At 37.7% G+C, this 21329-nt stretch overlaps 1 pseudogene across 1 annotated transcript in view; it reads left to right on the forward strand.

Annotated features, from left to right (window-relative positions):
* LOC147825920 (BTB/POZ domain-containing protein 10 pseudogene) overlaps positions 1-21329 on the forward strand; it is a 58228-nt pseudogene that overhangs the window by 25461 nt on the left and 11438 nt on the right. The window contains exon 1 of the transcript XR_015439919.1: positions 1-21329. This exon is cut by the window's left edge and continues 25461 nt beyond it; it is cut by the window's right edge and continues 6852 nt beyond it. The product of XR_015439919.1 is annotated as a BTB/POZ domain-containing protein 10 pseudogene (transcript).

Raw genomic sequence — 21329 nt, forward strand, 5'->3', positions numbered from 1 at the left:
CCCCATGATGAATGTGATCATTAAGTGTGGCAAACATGTATCAATAAAAGTAAAGGTAATATAATATCTGTATTGATATAGTAGTTGTATATTTAGCTTTATCAAATATTGCAAAACATTTTCTCACAGTAGTTGTAATAATTTATATTCTCACTAGCAGTGGCTGAGTATTTCTTTGTTTTACAACCTGGCTAAAATGTGGTTTTGTCTAATTTCTGATTTTAATGATCTGATAAGTATGTAATGTTTTTCATTCTGATATGAATTTGCATTTCTCTAGTGACCAACATTATTAAACACAATGTCACATATTCATTGTTAAGATAATCTCTTTATGAGTTGCTTATTGAGTGTTTTTCTCTGTTCTCCACCCAAAAAGAAAGATAGAAAAGACCAAAAAAAGCTAATATCAGGCCTTCAGTGGACATGTGTCATAGAAATATCTTCTTCCATTCTGTGGATTGTCATTTTTAAACAATGGCTTTGGAGGACACATATTTTAAATCTTAATTTCAGTATTTATTATTACCTTGTCTAGTTTCAGAAATCTTTGCTATCTCAGGGACAAAGATATTCTTCTGTGTTATTTCCCATCAGATGTGCTGTTTATATTTCATATTTACATCTCTAAACTGTTGATTTTTTTGTATATGATGTGAGGTAAGTGATCAGAATTTAACTGGCACCAGTGATTGAGCAGATATCTTTCCTACTACATTACAGGGACACATTTGTCTGTAAAGTAACAGCTTGAATACAAACATCTGTTTCTAGATGTCGTACTCTATTCTGTTGTCCTTAAGCCAACACTTCTCTCTCTCTTGCTTTCTTTGACTTTATAATACATATTTGTAACTGGGAATGTAAATCTTTCACCATTTGTTCATCTATAAGATTTTCTTGGTTATTTTTGAGCCTTTTCATTTCCTTATAAATTATAAAATCAGTTTAAAAAATCAGTTTTAGTATTTCACAGGAAAAGCATGTCACAGTTTATTTTGAGTTTACGTTGAGTTCTTAGATCAATTGTGGAAAACTTGACATCTTTACAATAACAGGTCCTTTACAACATGAACATACTGTAATTACTTATTTAAGTCATGTTTAATTTATTACTTATACTATAATTTTCTCTGTGGAAGTCTAGCAAACTTTTGTTACATTAACTTCTTAATTATATATATATTTTTTGGTGTTGGGGATCAAACTCGGGTCCTTGTGCTTGCGCAGCAGGCAGCAAAACCACTGAGCTAAATTCCTGGCCACGTAATCATATTTTGGATTCTGTTACAAATAGCATACTTTGAAAAAAGCATACTTGTTTTTTAATTGCTATACGTAGTAGAATGGATCTTCTTACACTCATTAATATTCAACCTTTCTAATTTCATTAACTCTGTAGTTTCACATCTCCTCACTTTTTGCACATTGCATTATGTAGTTAAGTTGAATAGGTTCTAGCCAAGGACAGAAACATCCAGCACGCTGTCAGAAATTGGCCTGAGGAACACACAGTGACTGCTCAAAAAGTCATTTCCTCGAAAACTTGAATTAAAATTACCCTGCTTTTAGATTATTAGTCCAACTTAAATTGTGGGATTTATCCCTGGGCAGAAACCCCTTACGAAAAACAGCATCTGAAATTATGCTAACTACTACCTGTCAGTACACTTGGCAAGATCAATTAAGATCTCAGATACATACATTACTTCAATTATATCACAGGGAAGGAACATCATGCTATGTGGTTTTAGCCAGTGGCTTAAGACATTTCAGAACAATTTTGCTGTCTCCGTGTTATGTGGCAAAAAATATTTCTAATTGGAAGAAAGGGCAAAGAGGAACAAACAAATTTCTACTTACTGGTTTTCCTAAATCACCTGATAAGATTTTGCTAGCTGATTACTATTGAAAGTGAGGTAAATTAATTTAGATACACAGTAAAGCCTTAGTTCGTGAGTGTAATTCATTCGGGAAACATGCTTGTAATCCAAAGCGCTTGCATATCAAAATGTATTTTCCCATATGAAATAATGGAAACTCAGATGATTCATTCCAACCCCAAAATATTCATATAGAAGTGATTACAATACTGTAATATAAAATAATAAAGTACAAAATACAAAAAAATTAACTTGTACTTTGACAATCTTTGTGGCTTATGTCTGGGAGACAAGAGAGGAGGACTATTGTGTAGGTCGACTCTTAACTATCGCTACTGGAATCACTGCTGCCTATTGGCTCAGTGGAGTCTTTTTCTTTTCATGCAACTTCAACAAGGAATCTATCTATTGATACTTGCTTTTGCTTCCTTTTGAGGATTTCGGGAAAACATGACATTGCATTGTCTTTAAACAGATACATTGCTAGAACTTCTACAGTCTTATTTAGGTGGTGCTTTTCTACAAAATTTTGTACTGGTTCCCACATTTCACACATCTCCCTAATCTTATTTGAAATTTCTCTGCCTTTTTCTCCTCCTCCTTTGCAGATGATATTTCCTCTATAGCGTCTTGCTGTTGGGAGACTCACAATCTCCCAGGAAAAGAAAGGGGCCAGGGCAGGGAGAAGAGGGGAACCATCGACTCAGTTGTGATCATGTGATGTTCAGTGGCATGTACTACTTGTATTGCAAGGCACTGCTTGTTTATCAAGTTAAAATTATTACAGATGTTTGCTTGTTTTGCAAAACAAAGAACAAGTTTACCCATGACCCAAGATTTTACTGTAATCATAAAAAGCCTAGTTGCATACCTCAGTATTTAAAGTGGGATAAACACACTGAAGAAAACACAATTTTAAAAAATTAATCTTGGTACATTTTAGGTATACAATATAATGACATTCATCATTGGAAATTTGCTCCTTTACATAATTTCTCTTGGGTCTTACTTTTTCCCCCTTTCTCACTTCAACCCCTCCACCTCTCCCTATTTACAAAGATTTTGTTTCCATTTTTTTATTTTCTCATATTAATTCCATTCTTCTTTCCTTTCCTGTACCCCTCCCACTTCCCCTTCCCCTTTGCCCCTTTTCTTCCTATTTCACATTATGTATTATACCTTTTAGTGCATATTTACACTTTCAGTTTCTCATACTAGAGAAACTATTCAGTATTTACACGTGTCCTATTTATTTCACTTAAGAGTATCATCTAAATTTGCATCCATTTAGCTATAAATATCTCTAATTTCTCATTTTTTATGGCTGAGTAGTACTCCATTTTATTAAAAAACCCACATTTTCTTTATCTAGTCTCCAGTTGATGGGCATTTGGGCTGTTTCCAAGTTTTAGCTGTTACAAATTTGCTGCTATGAACACGAGTGCACATATATCACTGTGGTATGATTCTTTTAATTCTTTGGGGAAGATAACCAGCAGAGGAATATCTGGGTCAAATGGGACTTCCAGTCCTAGTTCTTTGAGGTATCTCCATACTAATTTCCACAGTGGTTGCACCACTCTATGCTCCCACCAGCAGTGGAGCAGGATTCCTCTTTCCCCACAGCCCCACCAGCATTTGTTATTGGTTGATTTCATGAGAGCAGCTATTTTTGTGGAGTGAGTTAGAATCTCAGCGTTGTTTTCATTTGCATCTCTCGAATGAACAGTGATGTTGAACATTTTTTCATGTTTATTTGCAATCTCTACTTTGAGAAATGTCTGTTCATTTCAGATGCTCATTTTTGGATTTGCTCTTTATATTTGGGAGGTCTGATTTTTTGATGTTCTTTATAGATTCTAGATAGTAGACCTTTGTCTGAAGCACAGCTGGTAAAAATTTTTCCCACATTGTGGGTAGTCTCGTCACACTGCTGGTGATTTCTCTTGCTGTGCAGAAGTTTTTTAATAAGAAGAGATCCCACTTGTTGATTGTGCTAGTTCATGGGCAACTGAAGTTTTGTTCATAAAATCTTTTTCTACACCAATGTTTTCAAGAGTTCCATCTAACCTGTGTTTCAGCTGGTTCAGCATTTCTGTTTTAATATTTAGATCTTTAACCCATATCAATTTTAGTTTAGTGCATGGTGAGAGATATAGGTATAGTTTTAGTCTTTGGCAAGTTGAAACCGAATTTTTCCAGTACCATTTATTAAAGAGGCTATCTTTCCTCCAGTGAGGGTGTTTGGCTCCTTTGTGAAAGATTATGACTGAGTGTCTGGAGTTGTTTCTGCATCTTCTAATCTGTTCCACTGGTCCTCAGGTCTGTTTCTTTGCCAGTACCATGCTGTTTTTATCACAGTAGCTTTGTAGTATAGTATCAAGTTGGGGGTTGTAATACCCCCTGCCATGTGTCTGTTACCTACAATTGCTTTTGCTATTCTGGGTCTCTTCCTGTTCCAAATGAAGTTTTGGATTGTTTTCTCAAGGTCCATGAAGTATGCTGCTGGAATTTCAATTGGGATTGCATTGAATCTCTATAGCAGTTTTGGAAGCATGGCCATTTTCACTCTGTTGATTCTTCCTACCCAGGAGCAAGGGATGTCTTTACATTTTCTGATATCGTCTTCAATCTCTCTTTTCAGAGTGCTATAGTTTTCAGAGAAGTGGTCTTTGATTTCTTTTGTTAGGTTGATTCATAGGTATTTCAGCTTTTTGGATGCTACTGTGAAAGGAATTATTTGCCCTGTTTCTCTCTCAGTGAGTCTGTCATTCGTGTAGAGGAAAGCTATTGATTTTTGTGTGTTGACCTTGTATCCACCCACTTGACTGAATTTGGTTATTAAGTCTAGAAGACTTTTGGTGGAGTTCTTGGGGTCTTCTATATAGAGTATCATGTCATCTATAAATAATGACAATTTGACTTCTTCATTTCCTATCTTGATGTCTTATTTCTTTCCCTTGTCTAATTGCTATGGCTAATGTTTCCAAAACTATATTGAACAGGAGTGGTGATAGTGGACATCCTTGTCTTGTTCCTGATTTTAGTGTGAAGAATTTCAGTTTTTGACCATTTAGTATGATATTGGCTGTTGGTTTTTCATAGATGGCTTTTATCAGATGAAGTATAGACCATCTATTCCAATTTTTTGTAGGGTTCTTATCATAAATGCATGTTGGATTTTGTCAAATGCTTTTTCTGCCTCTATTGAGATGATCATCATATTTTTTTTGTCCTTGGCTTTATTGATGTAGTGTATTACATTGATTGATTTGTGTATGTTGAACCATTCCTGCATCCCTAGGATGAGTCCCACTTGAGCAAGGTATACGATCTTCTTGATGATCTTCTGCATTCTATTTGCCAGTATCTTATTAAGGATTTTTGCATCTATGTTCATTAGTGAGATTGGCCTATAATTCTCCTTTTTGGTTGGGTCTTTCTCTGCTTTGGGGATCAAGGTGATGCTTGCTTCCAGGAATGAATTTGGTAGTATTGCTTCCCTTTCAATTTCCTTGAAGAGTTTAAACAGCAGTGTCAGTATTTCCTCTCTAAATGTCTGGTAGAATTCAGCAGTGAAGCCATCAGGACTTGGGCTTTTCTTAGTTGGTAAGTTTTTAACTACTTGTTCAATTTCATTGATTGATATTGGGTTGTTTAGAATTTTTAGTTCTTCTTCGTTCAACTTTGGTAATTCACGTGTATCTAGGAATCTGTCCATTTCTTCTGTATTTTCCATCTTATCGGCATATAGGTTCTCAAAGTAGGTATTGATGATCCTCTGGGTCTGCTGTAATTGCACCCTTTTCATTTCTCATTGCAAGGATTTGGGACTTTTATTTCCTCTTTCTGATAAGGTTGGCTAAGGGTTTGTCAGTTTTGTTTATTCTTTTTAAGAACCAACTCTTGACTTCATTGATTTTTTGTATTGTTCTCTTAGTTTCCATTGCATTGATTTCTGGACAGATCTTTGTAATTTCCTCCCTTGTATGAGCTTTGGGTTTGTCCTGCTCCTCTTTTTCTAGAAGCTTGAAGCTCAGGATCATGTTGTGTAATTGAGTTCGCTCTGTTTTCCTAATGTGAGTATTCAATGCTATGAATTTCCCTCCCTCATGAGACTGCTTTCACTGTGTCCCATAGATTCTGATATATTGTATTGGCATTGACATTTAATTGAAGGAACTGTCTGATTTCTTCTGTGACCCATTGATTATTCAATGTGTTGTTCAATTTCCATGTGTTTATGAAATTTTTGTGGTTTCTTTTGGTATTGATCTCCAATTTCATCACACCAGGGTCTGATAATGTACAGCGGATAACTTCAATTCCTTTGCACTTACTTAAACATGTTCTGTGAGTGAGTATGTGGTCTATTTTGGAGAATAACCCGTGTGCAGCTGTAAAGAATGTGTATTCTGATTTTGTGCAGTGAGTTCATTTGTTCAAGGGTTCGATTGCGTTCTAGTATTTCATTGCTTATTTTTTGTCTAGTTAAACTATTTGTGTCAGTGCGGTATTGAGGTCCCCCACTACTATTGTATTAGTGCTTATTTGATTTTTCACATATATCATTATTTATTTTATACAGTTGGGTGCACTAGTGTTTGGTGCATATATGTTTATGATTGTCATTTCTTCCTCTTGGATTGTTCCCTCTACAAGGATGTGGTGTCCTTCTTTTTCTCTCTTAATCTGTGTTGGTTTGAAATCCATTTGATCTGCAAAGAGGATAGCTACTCCTGCTTTTTGGGGGGTTTCTGTTGCGTGGAGTATTGTTTCCACCATTTAACTTTCAGTCTATGAGTTTCTTTTGGAATTAAGTGTGTTTTTTTGTATGTAGCATATTGTTTGATCTTACTTCTTGACTATTTCTTTTGATTGGTGAATTGAGACCATTAACATTGATGGTTATCACTGATATATATTGACTTGTCATTGTCATCACTTTCTTTTTGTTGGATTCTCCCCCTATGTGTTTAGTTTCTTGTTGTGCCTGATGGAATCATTCTGCTGGGCTTCCTGGGGGTGTGATCCTCATCTTTTCCTAGGATATTGTCTAAAATTTTTTGGAGTGCTGGTTTGGTGTTCATGAAGTTGCTAGTTGGAGTCCTATATGCCTCACTTATCTGTTTGTCAAGTTCTTTTCCCGTGCTTGGGAAGTTTTCTACCATCACTTCTGTGAACAGGGTTTTTTTTTATGTCATCTGAACTCTCTCTTGTTTTTTCATTGACTCCAATCAGCCTCATGTTATTCTTTGCATCCTCTAGCAGCTGCTCTATTGATTTCTCGTAGTCCCTTACTATTTTAAAGAAATTTTTCTTTTCCTGGTCACTAATTGCAATCTTATCTTCTATATCTGAAATTCTGTCCTCACATTGGCTCATTCTGGTTTGTAAAATTTCAATGGAGTTTTTAATCTCCTGGAAATCTGTTTGCATCTGTTTTATGGATTCCATTTGTTTCCTGTGTTGGGATTCCATCATGTTCCTCGGCTCCTCTATGTTTTCATCTGTGTCCTCTCTAGATTTGTGAATCATGTCTTGTACTACGGGCACCATCTCTGCTGACATCTGAGAAATTATTTCTGATTTCATTTTTTCCAGTTTCTCTTTCGTTGCTAGTTCAGGGAGTTCAGGTGGTCGAGTATCAGATTGTTCCATCTTGTTGCCCTTTGGGGTTGTTTTAGGTGATCTGGAAGTCTGGTTTTGAGAACTGTTTATGTGTCTTCTCACTTCAAATGTGGGGGAGGGAGTAGGCTGCTGGCGGCACATATGGCTCACCTCCTTGGTGCTGGGGGTGGTGGTATGGGCTTTTGGTAATACTTTTAAACTTCAAAGATCTCAGTTTTATTTATTCCAGCTTAAGCATTGAAAATTCAGAAACTGAATTGTGGGTGGTGAGGATGGGTTTAATGCACATCCATGATGCAGAATTGCTACTTTAATACTTATTCCAGTCTAAAATGGCTTACTCTTATATTATCACTGAAGGTCCACAGGAGGTCTGTTTCGTGCACTAGAGATACAATTTCTAACCTCGCTTACTCTTGTGTTATCACTGAAGGTCCACAGGAGGTCTGTTTCCTGCACTAGAGGTAGAATTCCAATGCTTTTAATGTCTTTATGCCTTGAGTCTGGCATAGTCCTATGATTCCCTTTAAATGTACAACTTGGCCCCAGCTTTCTCCCAGCTCCTTCTGCCTTCCCAGAAGTCCCCTCGGTTGAAAACACACTTATATGTCTTTGTTTTGTAGTGGATGAGATCAGTATTTAAGACTTGGTGGTGGTAGATTTTTCTGTCAACCACAAATCCTGAAATGTGGGAATTTGACCCAGCATCCATGTGCTTAGCTCACAGTGCTATGCACTGGTAGTTTGAGCTAGTTTCGGCTAGGCTGTTCAATGTTGTCCAAGCTCGGCTGATCTTGACTGGGCTTGGTCCTGAATATGTATTCAGTGGCCAGAGCCTCTGGGGAATATGTGCTCTGTGGAGGCTCTGTTGGCAGCTCATCTCTGCTCCTCCGGGTCTCTTACCCTCCACCTGGAGAGCTGGGCTTGGATTGTGTGCTGGTGGTAGCAGGGGACCTCAGATCAGTAAGTGGAAACCATGATGCAAAGCTGCTTCTTGAAGCTCTTGTGCTTATTGAACTTTAGGAGCAGAAGCCACACAATGATGGTTCTGTCCTTGTGTTTTTGGAAAAGCACATGGCATAAGCAATCCAAAGGAGGAAGAGATTCCTTGTTTGATACTGGAAATAAGATAGCATTTTTTTATACCCCTTTGACAATCTTCATGTAATAGGCAATAGTGTTCTGTAGTATATTTTTAAGGCATAAAGTTAAATACTGGTAATTTAAGTCTATTTTGGTAATTATTAAGAAAAATTAAGAAATTAAATGGTTTCACATTGTGGTGTTAAAAGCCTTGCTTCAGTAACTAAAGGAAATCCTGGAGTGAAGAGCAAGGAATGAAATGTAGAGATAACTAAGACTGAAGAGCTAATTTGGGAAGCTAGCCACCAATTGAATCCCAGCAGGACCTAACTTCTAAATCCTAAGAGAAAGGATGTTTGAATGATTGGAAAGGCCTTGTTTTCTCATAGTCTGAATTCCAGTGTGCTATTGGGTATTAGTATCACTGCTAATACTAGAATATTTAAAAGGGTATTTTACAAAAGACTTTGATCTAGTAAACTTCAGAAACAAACAAAAAAAATCTTTAAGTTAGTGTAGAAAGCCTTCGTGGAGTCACATGTAAAAGTATGACTACAGAGGTCTGCTGTGCCTACCTGTTCTTTTTACATGAAAGCAGATTTTTTTTTTTTTTTTTTTTTTTTTTTTTGCTATTTACGATTTTCAGGAACACAAATGAGAGTGAACCTCAGGTATTTTGTTTTTCAAGTAAAAATTCTAAAATGTGTTAAACTTCTCCACAGGAGAGTACTGGGAGGATGAGAAATAAATGAGTTTCCTAGGACATATTGCTGTGCAGGAAGAAAGGATGACAGTTCAGACCCTTACAAAGCAGCCCGTTATTTCTGATTGTTTCAAAGAGAATTGGGTAGAGGAGGCTGCCATAGACAGTGAATAGTGAAACAGGAGACTTTGATAAAGGGTCAGAAGACTTCCCAGTAGATAGAGTGGTGGTGTGCAGACAGTGGATTGGAAGTCTCTATGAGAGCCTTGGGGCTGGGTGGATGGTGTGGGAGGATTGCATGGAGAAGCCATTGGCACTCAGCCATCAGTAAGGCCATCTAAATATCAGCCAGTGGTCATCTGTCCATAGCACAGAGCTCTGCAGTTTCTGCCAACGTGTTTCAAAGGAAATCCACTCTCTCCACTGTGGCTCTGTGACAGGGAACCCTGTGCAATACGGGCACACCCTGTTTTCCCAGCCCACCTTTTATCTTTCTCAGCCAGTCACACCAGCCTCCTTGTTGTCCCTGAGCCTCTGCCTTGAGCTATTTGTCTCTTAGCTTGTAAAGTTCAGGCTTGTTTATCAGTTCCTTCCCTGTCACCCCAGTCTAAAGCTTCCTTCCTCTGTCCCTTCGTACAGCTCACAGACCCAGGTATTTTTTACCTTGATCATTGCTTACTTTTTCTTACAGCATGTACCACATGACTGACTGACTGACTTTCTTTCTTTCTTTCCCTCCCTTGCTCCCTCTTTTTTTTCTTTTTCCTTCCTTCCTTCCTTCCTTCCTTCCTTCCTTCCTTCCTTCCTTCCTTCCTTCCAAAGTGCTGGGGATCAAACCCAGAGCCTCTTACATGCTAGGCAAATGGTCTTCCACTGAGCTACCATCCCAGCCTTCTTGCCCTGTTTAAAAATGAATTATATGGCCGGGGACTTAGCTCAGTGGTTCCAGTGCCTGCCTCGCAAGCACAAGGTCCCGAGTTCAATCCCCGGTACCAAAAAAAAAAAATCCCCCCCAAAATGAATTGTATTCTTCTATCACTTCGCAATAGAAATGTTAGTATCAAGGACCTCATGTTATGCATTGTTTATGTCTCTTAAATCTATCACCATGCCTGGTACTCAGAAATATTTTTGAAACAAAAGAGTGAAAGAATTCAATTTTAAAACAAAACAAAAAAATCAGTTCATACATAAAGTTATTCTAGTTTAGTGTGGATGCTTTACAATTGTAAAAAGAGGACATTGTGTAAAAATCTGAAACAATAGCAATGTCTTTCCCCCTCTGTTGCATCATGTTGGCAGTGCTTGTTGCATAGACACATAGAGCCTTTTGGTTATTACAACAAGTGTTTGAATTGAGAAGGGGAATAACGGTGGACAAATCAGTACAAGCTTGGAAAACTGTGTCAATAAACAGGCTACAGAATATCTCAGGCAGTAGGCCCCAATGATTGTTGTGCCTAGGAAAAAATGAACCTCTATTTGTGCTTAACTTTTTTACTTCATGTTAAAAAATTCAAAATTTTAAGCATTTGACAATACATTCAGTTCCTCAATAGTATTAGTACACATTTTCACATGTACTTTTATCTTTATTAGCATATTTGCAGTACATAATGATAACAATCATCATGTAAAGTTGGCCTATATGTATAACACATTTTAATTCTTTTTATATTCCCTTCCCTTCCCCTCCCTTCCTCCTCCCACCCTCTCTTGGTCCCCTTCCCATTTGCAAAAGAACCATCTCAATGTTTCCTAATACGTATCTTTTATTTTGTTCTTTATTTATACCTTGGGTTTCTGATACAAGCAAAACCATGCAATATTTAAAGTTGTGTGTTTGACTTATTTCACACAAAATTGTGGTTTACAGGTGCATCAGTTTTCCTATAAATGACTCAGATGTATATTTCCTTATAGCAAAGTAGTGCTCCGTTTTATATAAATACCAGATTCTCTTTATCCATTCATCTGTCGATGGATATATAAGCTGCTTTCAAGATTTATCTTGGCTATTAATGAGTTGTGCTGCTATAAACATGGTTATTCAAGTATCACTATAATATGATGTATTTAACTCTTTGGGGAAGATACCTATAAAGAGAATAGCTGAGTCAAATAGAATTTCTATTTTAAGTTTATTGAGGAATCTTCATACTGATTTCCATCATGGTTGTATTAGTTTACATTCAAACCAACAGTGTGGATGGGTTTTTTTTTTCCCCCTCGACCTCACAAGTATTTGCTATTATTTGATTTCTTGGTAATGGCCATCCTTTCTGGAGTAAGATGGAATCCCTGTGAGTTTTTGTTTTATTTTTTTAACCAGGGATCGAACTGAGGACCTTGCGCTTGTGAGGCAGGTGCCGTGCCACTGAGCTAAATCCCCAGCCCTGTGATGTTTTAATTTGTGTTTCTGTAAAGGCCAATAATATTGAACATTTTTTCATGTAATTATTGGCTGTTTGTACTGCTTCTGAGAAATGTTCATTCATTTCAGTTTCCTATTTTTTATTGGAATTTTTATTTTGGAGATCAGTTATTTTAACTTTCTATATACTCAAGATATTAGTCCTCATCAGAAAAGTAGCTGGCAAAATGTTTTCCCATTCTGTGAGTTGTCTCTTCACTGATTATTTCCTTTACTTTGCTTTTTAATTTGATGTGATCCCATTTGTTCATTCTTGATGTTATTTCTTGTGTAACGATTCTGTTCAGAACGTCCTTGCCTATGCCTATGTGTTCAAAAATTTTACCTATTTTCTCTTCCAGCAGATTGTCTGTTATAACAAATATATCTTTATTTTTATTTCATTTTAGTATATGGTGAGAAATATGACTTTAGATACAATCTTTTGGATGTGTACAGCCTGTTTTCCCAGCATCATTTGTTAATAAATCTCTCAGTACCTCATACTGGGTCGCAGATTCCCATACCATACTTTTCTAATGAAAATATGTACTTTAGGGCTGGGGGGATTTAGTTCAGTGGTGCTGCACCTGCCTTGCAAGCTTGAGGTCCTGAATTTGATCCCCAGTACCAAAAAAAAAAAAGAAAAGAAAGGAAAATATGTACTTTAGCATGACGGTAGCCAGCTGTGCATCTCTGTAGCTTCACTGGGGGAATGGGGGAATACAGGGAGCAATTTTTGTGTTTACTCACTTAATATAATAAGTGTGTCAAAGTATAAATATACTTTCATGTAAAACTATAAGTGTACATGTGTGTCAAAGTATAAATGGGTGAGTTTACTCACATTATGTGCCATGTTACATTTTTGTGTGTTTATAATTTATTACTGAAGTGTTTTCTTTTGATTTTCTTATGGAATTAGCCCAATTCAGTACAATGTTGGATGAAAATCCACTTTTGGGAGGAGGTTGAAAGTGAGTCATCAGGTGACTCAGCTACTAATGACTTAGCTCATGTAAGTCAAAGAGGTTAGCGGTGTATGACAGATATGACAGATAGAGATACGGCAGAAGTACAGAATGAAGACCTTGATTCAGTTGAGGAAGAAAACAGTAATGCAAATATTTGACTAGTCAAAATGCTGCATAATGGTCATGTATACCTGAAAGATCCAATGTTAAAATTCTCAGGTTCTTGCTAGGGGTGAAACCTAGTGGACGAATGCCAACTCAGCGATTTAATGTTGGCCATTGTTTGCAATGGACAATATGCTACAAGATGTTTTGAAATACACTAATAATGAAATAAAGGAAAAAATTCTATATCCATCAGTAGTAATACTCAGAACTATTTATCATGACACCTCACTATCTGAACTGAAAGCATTCATAGCGGGACTTTATCATTCTAATTGTCAGAATCTAAAGAATTTATGGAGAAGTGACAGATGAGGTGTTGAGATTTTTAGAACAATGATGACGCTCAAGATTTGGTTTCTTTCAAAATTGCCTACATTTTGACGAGCAAAAGATCCACTAAGAAAGAAAAAAATCCAACAATTGGCTGCTATTCAGTCACTTGATGAAAAGTTTGTTTTGAACTGTCAAGCAATTTATACATGACAATTGATGAACAACTTACATCATTTCATGGTTGTTGAAGCTTTCTACAATAAATGCCAAGCAAAACTTCCAAATATTGTATAAAAATATATGTTCTGATAGATGGGAAAATATTTCACACCTTGAATTTAGAAATTTATCCTGGAACTCAGCCACCAGGTCTTTATTTGTGCAGTAATAAACCATATGACTTTGTGAACAGACTTGTTGTGCTTATTTCAAAAAGTAACCCAAATGACACATTTGACAATTGGTTTATTGCTCATTGATGTTACATTTGGTAAAAGAACACCAGTTGACCAGCACAAGAGCTATTGGCAAGTACAAAGCTGAGATTCCTGAAAAAATGTTGCAAGTTCCCAATAGAGAAATGTGTAGTACAATATTTAGAGTTCAGAAATACGTAACATTGGCTTCCTATAATGTGAAGATCAACAAAGTAGTATTGATACTGTCAAAAATATACCATGATCATAAGATTGACTGTGAAGCTGGGCATGGTGCTGCATGCCTGTAATCCTAGCCCCCTGGAGGCTGAGGTAGCAGGATCTTGTGAGCTCAAGATCAGCCTGTGCTCCATAGTGAGTACATGGCTAGCCTGGATTACATAGGAAAGCTCTGTCTCAAAACAAAGATTGATAGTGAATTCTCAACACAAATGAAGCCAGAAATGGTCTTTACTTTTACAACAAAAGTAAAGGAGTAGATGTTGTTGACGAGTTATGGAGCAACTCTGATGTCACTTGAAACACAAAGCGTTGCCCAGTGGTTGTGTTTTACTGTATCCTAAACATGTGAGACATAAATAGTTTCATAGTTTACAAAGAAAATAAAAAGTGCAAAATACTATGGAGAAATTTTCCTACAAGGTTGGGATTGGAATTGATAAATGATCAATTACAACAGAGGAACAACAATATGTATCTACCCAAAGAACACCTCAAAAGAATTCTGGAGCAGTATGGTAAACAGACAGGTGAAACATCCCAAGTACCTCCTAAGAAATAGGGAGACCAGAGAGATGTCGAGTATGTCCTACCAGACAGGAAAGCAAACCACATGTGCTGTCAGTGTAAATCAGACTCCTGTATGGAACGTGCTGTTCCATGTGTGAAAATTGCCTTCGGTGTGATAATTGAAGAAAAGATTACTTCTGTGGTAGAGTTTTGTTTGTATTCTCATTGTAGCTCACATAGGAATTTATTTCTGTTTTTTTTTTAGATATTATAACCAGGTAAACAATTGATGTTGAAAATATTAATGTTTATTTCATATATTACATGTTAAAATTTTAATATTTCACTCATTTTTTATTTTCCTGAACTGCGCATTGTTTAAAATAGTAAAACATAAAATGAAAATTAATAATTCATTAATAGAAATATTGCAAAAAATCAAACATGGGCATTACAGAGCCCCCTCATGAGCCTTTTCTAAATATTTTCCCAGGGCTACAGATGCTGTTAACCTTCAGCTCATGTGTTTGGCCTCTTGATTAAAATTCAGGTGGCTAAGTGTGCTGGGTTGTTTCTGCTTCCTCTCTTCTGCTCCATTGATCCACGTGTCTGTTTTTGTGCCAGTGCCATGCTGTTTTGGTCACAGTAGCTTTGGGACATAACTTCAGATCTGGGATTGTGATGAATGCTGCTTTCCTTTTGTTACCCAGGATTGCTTTTGGTATTCTGGGTCTCTTCTGATTCCATACGAAGTTTAGGATTGGTTTCGCTAGTCCTGTGAGGAATGCTATTTTTGAGATTGACGTAAATATGTGTAAAAGTTTTCGAAATACGGCCATTTTGACAATATTGGTTCTGCCTGTGCAGGAATGGAATTTAATGTTTTAATTTCTGATGTTCACTTTGATATCCTTCTTCAGAGTACTATAGTTTCCTTTATAGAAATCTTTAACTTCTTTTGTTAGGTTAAATCCTAAGTCTTTAATGTTTCTTGCAATTGTAAATGGTATTGTTTTTCTAGTTTCATCTTTGGTGGGTTCATTATTAGAATACAGAAATACTACTTTTTGTGTGTTGATTTTTGTATCCTGCTACATTGCTGAATTTCCTTATTCTAGGAGTCTTTGGGGTCTTCTGTGTAAAGGATCCTTTGTAATCTGCAAATAATTTGAATTCTTCCTTTCCTGTATGTGTCTCTATTTCCTTCTCTTGCTTGATTCCTCTGGCTAAAGTTTTGATTACTGTGTTGAATAGGAGTGGTGAGAGTGGACATTCTTATCTTGTTCCTGATTATAGAAGAAGAGCTTTCAGTTTTCCTCATTTAATATGATGATGTTAGTAAGGTTTGCCATAAATTGCTTATATTGAGTTGTGAAAAAGTCCTTATTTTCTTCAGGTTTTAGAAAAATAATGGTTGGATTTTTTTCAAAGGCTTTTTCTGCATTTACTTAAAAGATCATATGATTTTTGTCCTTGCTTTTCTTTATGTGATGTGTTACATTTACTGATATGAGTATGTTGAACCATCCCTGCATCCCTGGGATGAAGCTCACTTGGTCATGATGTATGATCTTTTTAATGATTTAATTTCCTAAAGATTAATAAAGCTTAATACTAATAAAGATAGAAGGGGTGGGGAAGGGGGAAAAGAAGTAAAATTTGAAAAATAAAGATGAGGAAAGTGAGATGAAGGATCCTATTAAGTCATAAATTAATAGAATTAGATAAAAGCAGCAAAAGAAACAAGATAAATATGAAAAAATAACAGCGGAAAGAAAAAAGAGGAGGAGTCTAAACCCCTCAAAACAGTGAAGGAAAAAGAAATAAGTCTAAAAAAATAGTCATCTGTGTTTTTGAATGAGTGGTTTCTTTCTGGGTCTGCAGTTCCAGGGTCCACCAGGTATGGGGAGACCCTATTTTGATTCCACACTCACTTTTAGGGATGAATGCCAATCCTGCCTACCTCTCCAGCTGGGCATGGTTGGCCAGTGGTTTCTGCCCTGTGGCAGTATTCACTCCAGCTGCTTCCAGGCCCTTGTCCTTCTGTGCCGCCCCAAGTCACAGCTTTCTTTCTGTCTTTATGGGCTGTGGATATTTGAGTGTCTCCCCACCTCCTTTTCCAGAGCCCCAAACTGCAACCCGGAACACAAAGTGCCAGCGCTGTGGTTAAACCTGAACACTGAGGTTTTAGTCTAGAAAAGTCTCATACATTACCACCTTCTGCTTAAAAGAAAAACATAACACGTACACCATAGGTTCACCACCAGTGCCCCAGAGTGTGGCAGCTCCCCAAGGGGAGCCATGTCCCTGATCACGTTAGCCGATGTAACCCCAAGCTCTGAGTGGGGCAGAGCCCAGGTAGGGGTGTGTTTCAAGCAGTTTGCTGAAAGCAGGGCCATTGCTTTCACCCCAGCCCCTTCTGAAAGTGACATGGGCCTGGCCGGGCTTCTCACAGGAGAGTGGGGGCCGCTGTGCCTTCCCTGGCCTGAACTTGAACTTCTCAAATCTATGCTAGTCTGCTAACTGTCCACAGCGGTCTCTCCTGGCCATCTACTACTAGTGCGTTAGGGTGACCCAGAAACCCGAAGTCTTGTTCTGTTTTGTTCTGTGGCTGTCTCAAGCACTTAAGCTTTCCCAGAATAGATCCCAGGTAAGCCTTCCCAGATGTGCTGGGTTTCTGCTCCAGCTCTCGCCTGCCTACCTGCTGTGTGGAGGGAGTTACTTTCAGAGCAAAGCCCCACACTGTTTGCAGTTTACAGTAGCCATGGGCTTTTCTGGGGATGACACTGCTGGTTGTGTCCCTTGTTTCTCCCTGGAGCTGCCACACCTCACTGGTCTCCCCTTGTTTAGCAGGCGATTCTCCCCTTCAGGGCTCTGGGGTTACCTTTCCAGACCGCTTCATTCTTTTGTGTTGTGCTCAATTTTTCCAGCCTTGTGTCATTTCTAAATTCCCAGTTAACTCCTTCCTCAATTATTCTCTGAGATTGCAGTGTTTTTTTTCTTCACTGATTTCTTTCCCAAGTGTCTGGGTTTCAGGTCCCAGAAAGGCTGTAGTTTGCTGCTGGTCTTTACTCTGCCACTTTTGATTTCTCTGCCGTGTAGTATTATGTGCATTTCAGATGAAGTACATGTGCCACATTTACCTGTAGGATGTATATGCCAATCTAAACAGACTCGTCTCTGAAGAAAGTTCATGCAATGAGTACTTTTGACCTTAGTGATCATTGCTTTGGGAAGAAGTAAACATATTCTTGAAAGTGTAGCTTTTCAAATTCATTTTCCTAAGGTAACAGATAACATGTAATGGTTAATACCTGTGATTAAAAGATATTAAAGGAATCATAATGAAGGAAAAAGTCGGTCTGTTAAGTTTGTGATAGAAACATCAGTGATAGTGTTTTAATGTGGGCCTCGATCCCCCAGCAAATAAGAGGTAATCCCCCTTCCACCTCCCCCACCCACTGCTGCCCACCAGCACCACCCCTAGCAAGCTTGCTGAGGTTACACCTACTCCTGTGCTACCAGCTCCTCCTCTGCTTCCGCATATACGAGTCTGGGTTTCCAGTGGCTCTGTGAGGCATGAATCTAGAAGAGAAGTGTGGCTAATGTCTTTATTTGGCATTTCCTTTTATTTTTGTCACATAGGCCATTCATTTAAAGTTCACACCTGGCCATAGAAAGTTTGATATTGAGAAGTAGGCGCTGCCACTGCCAGAGTGGCCGCATCTACAGCCACCTCTGGTGGGATCCTGTTGAGGAGGAAGTGGAGGTGGCGTTGGCCTCGGCGTTTGCCTTGAAGGGGAAGCACAGGTAATGAAGGTTATGGGTGCTACATGTGTGCTTTCAGAGCAGTAGTGTGAGGAAACTTGGAGTGGGATGGCAGGACAGCCTCATCCCTATGACAGTAACTCCAGTGATCCAGAGAATTGGCATTGGAAATTGCATAGTAGACCTCATAAACTTTATAAACATTCAAGTACTTCCTCATGTGTTGCTAAAGGAGGAGTAGACCACACCAAAATGAGCCTACATGGTGCTCGTGGGGGACAGGAGAGATCAAGAGAAAGACGAAGGTCAAGTGACAGATAACGAGATGCATCTCATGAAAGAACAGAGCCTCAACTCACTCCTTGTATTAGAAATGTTACTTCTCCAACACGGCAGCACCATGTTGAAAGAAAAAAAGATCATAGTTCCTCTCGTCCAAGCAGTCCTTGTCCTCAGAAAGCATCTCCAAATGGTTCAATTAGCAGTGCTGGGAACAGCAGCAGAAACAGCAGTCAGTCAAGTTCAGATGGTAGTTGTAAGACAACTGGGGAGATAGTAATTGTATATGAAAATGCAAAAGAAGGAGCTAGAAATGTAAGAAGGTCAGAACGAGTGATATTAATAGTGGATAACACTAGATTTGTGGTAGACCCATCTATTTTTACTGCACAGACAAATACAATGTTGGGCAGGATGTTTGGATCTGGCCAAGAGCATAACTTCACATGTCCCAGTGAGAAGGGAGAGTATGAGGTGGCAGAAGGGATTGGTTCCACTGGATTTCGAGCTATCCTGGATTACTATAAGACAGGAATAATTCATTGTCCTGATGGCATGTCTATTCCTGAAACGAGAGAAGCATGTGATTATCTGTGTATTTCTTTTCAATGTAGTACTATTAAATGTAGAGATCTCAGTGCCCTGATGCTTGAGTTATCAAATGATGGTGCTCGTAGACAATTTGAATTTTATCTGGAAGAAATGATCCTCCCTCTCATGGTAGCTAGTGCCCAGAGTGGGGAACGAGAATGCCATATAGTGGTGCTTACAGATGACGATGTGGTTAACTGGGATGAAGAGTATCCACCACAGATGGGAGAAGAATATTCACAAATTGTTTAAAGCACAAAATTATATAGCTTTTTCAAGTACATTGAAAACAGAGATGTGTTTCAAATCAGTCTTGAAGGAGAGGGGTCTTAAGAAGAATAGATTGGGAATAAAAGGTTATCCTATGTACAAAGAAAAAGAAAAGGCCTGGGGGCTGCCCAGAAGTCATTTACAACTATGTCCGAAGACCCTTTACTAGAATGTCCTGGGCAAAGGAAGAAGGAAAGAGTCGGCATGTAGACTTTCAGTGTGTAAAAAGTAAATCTATCACCAACCTGGCAGCAACTGCTGCAGACATTCCTCAGGACCAGCTGGTAGTCATGCACCCACCTCCGCAGGTGGATGAGTTGGAAATCCTCCCCATCCACCCCCCTCTGGCAATAATGACCTCAATCTGGACGCACAGAATCCAGTGCTGTGACGCTGTCCCTGAAACCATAGCATGCTGCTCTTCACAGTCTCCTCATCTCCACTGCAAGGCCATTCTTCTTCATTGTGAGATGCACATGTTTAGGATATTGTGGTGTAGGTTTTTTTAAAGACCAAAGGTAGCTGAATGTTTTTTTAAATGAGTACAATTCTAGCATCCTGAGGTTCCACTTATAAAAATGTATTTGTTTACCAGTAGGTTTGTGAAATTGGTTCTTTGTATGGGGGACAGTCCTTTTCACACATAGGGGTCTTTTCAGAAGTGGAAATTGGTAGCTGGGGTGCTTTCAAGCAAGATTGATGTTCATCACACCCCAGATAAAATTCAGAATATTATATAGTTTCACTTTATATATGATGGTTAAATGGAACTGTTCAAGCCATTTTATAGTGATGATGTATAATATAACTTAAGTGCTTCTATCAAATATTTCTTCAGTAAAACGTATACAGTTTGTTGCCCATGATGAACAAAATAGTATTTATCTTGGGCTTATTTGATTAGGATGAGATTCAGTGCTCATATCTTACTGGTTCACTTATCTCTAGTGCTGTTTCACCTTTTGAGAGTGAGTCACATGCAGGGAGTGTGAACATCAGAGGTGGTTTATTATCCAGTCTACCTTACCCTTAATCTGCTCACAGATATTTATTTACTAATGTTTTTCTTAAGCATTATGAGGTAGGAAAATGAAGTATTTGCTCTTCATTTACTAAATGATTGTAACTTAAGTTTTTCATCAAAATAAAATTCCAATTGTTTTAATGTTTCAGACCAACTTTATAACCACCTTGGCCAGATTTTTAGTCTCAGAGTTAGATTTTCTGTCTTATTGGTATAAGTACAACTAGAAATCAAATAATTTTTCAGATGAACTCTTAATTTGGTATATGTGTGACAAAGCACTTAAATTTCTTACTAATGATAAAATATACTATAAATCTAAAGTAATAATAGAGCTGAAAAGATTGTCCTAGTTCACCCTATATAAGATGTGAAATCACTTTACCCTAAATTTAAGAGTCAGTTTCAGATACTAGTTCAATGTTTTGTGCATTATATTGTGCTGCTCTGCTTAGCAGATTCATACAAATGGTGCATTAAATATTCTGTGGCCTAATTCAAGAAAGAATCAGAAATACTTAGGTGGTTTGGGTCAGTGGTCACTTAATGCTCGGAGCCATACAATTGTAAACAGTGGTAAGAAGAGTAGCAGTGGAGAGAAATCAGTTCATTGGCCATAATTGTGCATTTGTAATTCAAAGGATTTGATGCTTGTGTGTAAGAAATAATAACTTTGTTCTTCCATAAATCAAAATGTCAACAATTTGGAAATTAACTATTTTTCACAATGCATCTAGCATGGAAGAAGTGATATAAATCCCAGAACTGTTATGAAGATCAGAAGGCACTGCAAATGTTAGCAGCTGTTGGAATACCCATGGTTGGAATTGATGATGCAACCCTACAGCATGTAGGATTTTTTCTAATTATTTGAAATGAGAACAGTATTTATAGAACAAGGGAAACATTTATTTAAAATATTTACCTGTCAAAAAAAGAAGGTTTGATATTGAAAAAGTTACTGTATTCAGTTTGGTGGTAAGCTTTTTTTAAAAATTCTTTTATTGGTACATTTTAGGTATACAATACATTTACATTTCTCACTGGGGACTTGTACCTTTACATGATGCATCTTGGTTCTTATTTTTTCCGCATTCCCTGCC

The sequence above is a fragment of the Heterocephalus glaber genome, unplaced genomic scaffold (genome assembly GCF_053883595.1).
Source record: "Heterocephalus glaber isolate CG9 unplaced genomic scaffold, H.glaber_assembly_v1.0 deba00001481, whole genome shotgun sequence".
Lineage (NCBI taxonomy): Eukaryota > Metazoa > Chordata > Mammalia > Rodentia > Bathyergidae > Heterocephalus > Heterocephalus glaber.